Source organism: Eleginops maclovinus, chromosome 1 (assembly GCF_036324505.1).
Source record: "Eleginops maclovinus isolate JMC-PN-2008 ecotype Puerto Natales chromosome 1, JC_Emac_rtc_rv5, whole genome shotgun sequence".
Lineage (NCBI taxonomy): Eukaryota > Metazoa > Chordata > Actinopteri > Perciformes > Eleginopidae > Eleginops > Eleginops maclovinus.
In genome coordinates, this window is record NC_086349.1 from 1,957,995 (window position 1) to 1,963,397 (window position 5,403).

General features: G+C 40.2%; 1 long non-coding RNA gene across 2 annotated transcripts; it reads left to right on the forward strand.

Annotated features, from left to right (window-relative positions):
• Positions 1–897: 897 nt before the first annotated feature.
• Positions 898–4,335, forward strand: LOC134869393 (uncharacterized). Of its 2 annotated transcripts, none has more exons than XR_010166414.1 (3): positions 898–1,037; positions 2,982–3,201; positions 3,469–4,335. It is a non-coding gene; the product is annotated as an uncharacterized LOC134869393 (long non-coding RNA). The 2 variants fall into 2 exon arrangements; XR_010166413.1 differs by having other exon boundaries at positions 3,052–3,201.
• The last annotated feature ends 1,068 nt before the right edge of the window (positions 4,336–5,403 follow it).

A 5,403-nucleotide genomic window follows, 5' to 3' on the forward strand; every position in this document is an offset into this window, starting at 1 on the left:
GTACAGTCATTATTATGCTGTATGAGCACCACATGTTACAACGAGTTACAGCATAAGTGAACATAGTTTGGCCTTGAGGTACTGTATATCTTGTAGCGATGTTTGTGAAGATGATGAAGAAGTCTCCGGAGACACCAGCTTGTATAATAAGGTTTATTACAACAGCATAGTATCATACACCAACACGGGCAAAGTTCCCAGAGCCAATTGTGGAAGTCCCCCGAACTCTCTTTGTGCATACAATTTATAGAAGAGAGTGTGTGTGCGTGTCCAAAGTGTGTGTGCTCACAGGAGGTAATCAATGACAATGTAGCTATGCCTCACTAAATGACATGTGTCCGTTCATAGGGGCCCACTAACGTATTTCGGACGTTGTTATCCAACTTCCGATTGCCCACCATATGGCCCCCGAACGACATCTTCCCTGCACTCTCTATGACCTCAGAGAGTAACTAACTGAACAGATTTAATACACCACAGCCTCGAGTCAGCAGTCCACTAAAATCACAATGAACGACTGCTCTCATTCTGGAGAAAAACGGAGCATCTAATAAACAGTCAAAGAAATGGACATACCATGAAGAAATCTGGTGGCCTATAGCTGTGACCATGCTAAAACTAACGAGCTAAGATCTACATTTTCAACATAGATTAGTTTTATGCATTCATGAAATATCTCAGTATTACTCATTTACAAACTACACTGGAAAAACTAAGAAATTACTATTTTAGAGCTTTAACTCAAAATGTGTCCTTTTCTTTAATTTTGCATGTTATTTTGTCTCGTTATTTATAGGTACATTTTAATCATAGCACTAAGTAAATATTAACTAAAGTATTGTCTTGACTGTTAAACAGTTAAAAGCTAGTAAAGTTTACCTGGACAGAGTGAGTAAAGGTGGGGGAAGCCCTATGACGTCAGAGGAGTATGCACACGGTGCTACAGAAATTTGGGAGAACAGGACGTTTTACTGGTTGAGTTGAAGAGAGCCTGGACCCTAGGTTAATGTGATGAATAATCGTGGATTTGGAATCATGTGAGTAAATGTATGCACTTGGTTGAGTGGTTACATTACGTTTAGCTCATCAGCTGAATGCGGATGTTAAAAACTAACGTTAAACTGACCGACAAGACGGCCAGCTAACCGGCTAGTCGGTCAGCTTAGCCGGCTAGCTTGTCAGGGTGCTAGCTAACTTAGCCCGGCTTCATGAACACGGGATAAAACAGATTACAAATAAAGTGGTTTATTTTTTGGGGGGTTATTCGAAGATTTAAACCTGGCAACAACAAGGACATGTGCCGTTTTAGATTAAGCTATGGCACTGGCGCACGCTGCATCATACTAATGAAATGTTTTTGCCTAAGCTCCTACCAAAGCGTTACATGACATGATTTTTTTTGTATCACCAATTTGTTTGAGATTTGTTGTCTTCTCTCACCATTTCCATACCTTGTATTTGAGAGTTTTTTTAGACTCAAATGTAAACACAGACATTCTCTTAAAATGTGTTGGTTAATATGAGTTATTAAAAAATGTATTTAGTCATGCCAGGAGAACATGGTTAGGACAGCAGTAGCCAAAAAAGAGAGTCACTGTGAATTTCAAATTCACAGTGACTCTCTTTTTGTGGTTTAACTTTACAGTTGGATTTTTACTAGGGATGCACCGATATCCGATATTAGGATCGGATATCGGTCCCGATATTGACTAAATAGCTGGATCTGTTATCAGAAAGTTCAGCCGATCCATGGGCCGATCCATTAACTTAGTTGATTTGCGACGCCTTATGGCATGTGTCCGCAGCACATGCACTGCACGCTGGTTAAGTGCACTGATAACAATCACTTCCAACATGGAGCGAACTAAAGAGTCGGCTGTATGGAGGTACTTCACCTTGGCTACACCAAATAGTCGTATGGCTGGTTGCAATGTATGTGAAAGTAGTGTTGCAAGGGGTGGTGGTAGCACCGCTAAATATAATACCACAAATATGATCAAGCATCTTCAGAAGTACCATGGTAAGGAGCAAGCGGAATTCTTGCCGCTAAGCAAAAGTAAAGGAGCAGGAGACACGACACAGCAGTTAACTCACTCACTCATCACTGCAGAGATGGGAGAAATTTCCACCAAACAGCGTGAAAGCCACAAAGATATCGGAGAAAGTTATTGAATTTATTGTTTTGGATGGCCAACCTTTGTCAGTGGTAGAAAATGTGGGCTTCCGTCGTCTAGTTTAATTCCTGGAAGCAAAGTACAGTATACCTTCACGAAAGTATTTTTCCGAGACCGCACTGCCAGAACTGTACAAGAAAGCGTGCAAACACATCTCAAAAGAGATGAAAGATGTTAACGCAATGAGCTTCACCACTGATATCTGGAGCTCTGGCGTGTGCCCTATGTCTGTCTTAAGTTTAACTGTTCACTGGTTGGACACGAGTTGTAAACCTCAGAGTGCGATGCTCCAAACCAAACATTTTCATGGTTCACACACCGGCGCCACGATTTTGACTGCCTTAAAGGAAATGCTTGCTCAGTGGCATATTCCGTTGAGCAAAGTGCATGTCATTCTTACAGACAACGCTAGAAATATGAAAAAGGCCATGGCCAACATGGACGTGCGCTACTTAGGCTGCTTTGCGCATATGTTGCAGCTCGTAGTCAACGAGGGACTATTGTCACAACGGAGTGTCAGTGATACCATAGCCTGCTGTTGACAAATTGTGGGGCATTTTAAACATTCTCAACTTGCGTATTCACACCTGCAAGACATTCAGCTCCAAATGCGAATGGAGCCTAAACGCCTGCAACAAGACGTCAGAACAAGGTGGAATAGCACCTAATTAATGATACAAAGCCTTCTGGAACAGAAACGAGTCCTCTGTGCCTACATTGCTGACCATGTTGACCTGCCAACAACACTGACTGTTAACCAGTGGGCCCTGCTGGAAACAACTAACATTGTTTTACCACCATTTGAAGAGCTACCTAGGAAGGTGAGCTCATCCACCACCTCCACAGCCGATGTCATTCCAGCTGTTACTGTCCTCAGGCGTATGCTGGTCAGCGAAGGCAATGCAGATACTGGCATTCAAACAATGAAAAGGACCCTGCTGCAAGCTCTCGACAGACGCTTTGGCACTGTGGAAGATGAACCCCTATATACATTTGCCACCTTGCTGGACCGGAGATACAAAGACAGGTAAGATTGTAAACTAACCTATTATTGTAGGCCTGTATAGAATCCTTCTGTCTCTCCATAATAGTACCAATAGTACTGTGCAATGAATGTGATAAGATGCTATGATGTACATTTATGTAGAACATTTTAAATGGTAAATTATATGATTATCATTCTGTATACCTATTAATTAGTCTATTACTTTGATCATGCAGGAGTTTCAAGTTTTAGTGTCAAATCAAAGACGTTCACAATGAAGTTTTAATCAATGTTTTATTTCTGTTTCAGATACTTTACAAGTGCAGACTCTGCAAAGCATGCAAAAGATGCACTGTTGAAGGAACTTAAGGAAGAAGACTCGAGGAGCAGCACAGCTGGAGCGTCAGGGGCTGCAGAGCCACTAGAAAAGGCCCCTCGGATGGAAGCAGCAGCACCATCATCAAGCAAGAGCAGCTTCATGAAAGAATTTGACCTGATACTGGAGGATTGTGAGGATCCTGGTAAAGCCCTGCTGTCGAGCTGCAAGGATTTTTTACTGAGAAAACAATCGCTACCTCAGACAACCCATACCAGTACTGGGGTGTCAACAAACATCGGCTACCTGGTCTTGCTGCCTCTGCCACAAAATACCTCTGTGCCCCCTGCACTAGTGTAGAGAGTGAGAGACTGTTTAGCACAGTTTCCGACATCTTGGATGAGAAGAGAAACAGACTGACCGCAGAGAGAGTACAAATGCTTGTTACCACGAAAAAGAATCTGCCATTGCTGCTCTGAGCATTCAGACCAATCAGAGGTTATGAGTGGTGTGCCACTAAATGTTTACAAATGTTTGTATGTTTGAGCAATTTACTTGTTTACTCTCAGGTTCAGCTGCTGTATTTTGTTATGTAATATATTTATAGTTACAGTATTTATAGTTACAGTTTGCACTAAATATTTACAAATAAGTTTGATTACAATGTTTGATTAGTGATTGAAGAATGTTTGGAGAAGTTACTTATTCTGTTTCAGCTGCTGTATTTTATTTATTTGAATGTATTTTATATATTTAAGATTGTTTCCATTTTATGGAAGACAGATTTCATTTTATTTTGAATTTGCTGCTGGTGCACAACAGTTTATTTTTAAATAACCAATAAATAATGGTTCATTATATTTATGTGTTATTTTGTTACATTGTATGTTAGGAAAGTAAAGTTTATTTTATAAAGTAATGTTCAAGTCAAACCTGAAGCCTTAAGTCTCTTCTACATAGTGAGGTATACATTTTTTTAATTCAACAATGACAAAACTCAGATAATCGGTATCGAAATCAAAAAAGTTGGATCGGTGCATCCCTACAAAATATATAATTGTATCCTTACCATTATCACCTTTGATCGTTTTCCAAGTGTCAAACGCTGGATAAAGGCGGTTGAAGTCTTCTGGGTCTTCTGGTTGCGTTGTGTTACCTGCACGGAACTGTGAAAGACAGTAATTGTACCGCCAGAACATTCTGTGACGTCTCATTGATGCGTATGCGCAAACGAAGAGTGATCTAATAAAACTACATTGACCAAATTAATGATTTCAGTTTCAATGTCGTTCTTTCAGTTTATATTCTATCAATATAAAACATTAGGTTCAACCATAAATGTAAATTAAGGATATTAGTTTAAACAATCAAACTATTAATTTACAATTATTTGAATGAGAATAAACACATTAAATGAACAACGGCTATGTTTTACTTTTTTCAGTATTACTTTAAATGCTAAAATGTAGTTTATTGCAGCTCATTAATTAAAGCTATCTATCTATCTGGCAGTACATGCTGAACATCAGGAAAAGAGCTAGAAATTAAACTCATGCTCCATTTAAGTGGGCTGAATAATATGTGATACCGGTAACATGACGTCTCTGTGTGTTATTAATAACATGTTAGTGGAGCCTCTGCACGGCCCTGTGACCTGCTGTATATGAACAAGTCTCTATTCAACGTTAGCTCACCTTGTCATTGGTGTGTTAACGGGGATTTGGCTGACAAGCTTTCTAAAAGCCGGCAATTCCACAGAGGACAGAGGTTGCAGATCTTCAACACTCTGCCACGAGTCTCTGAACTTCTCTGGGTTCAAGCAGCAGACCAGAGAAAGTGACCTTCTGTTGCTTCAGCCTGCACGCACTCCTTTTTATTTTATTTTCTCCTAGCCTGCAGCTCTGCATTGTGAGCCTGCAGCTCTGCAT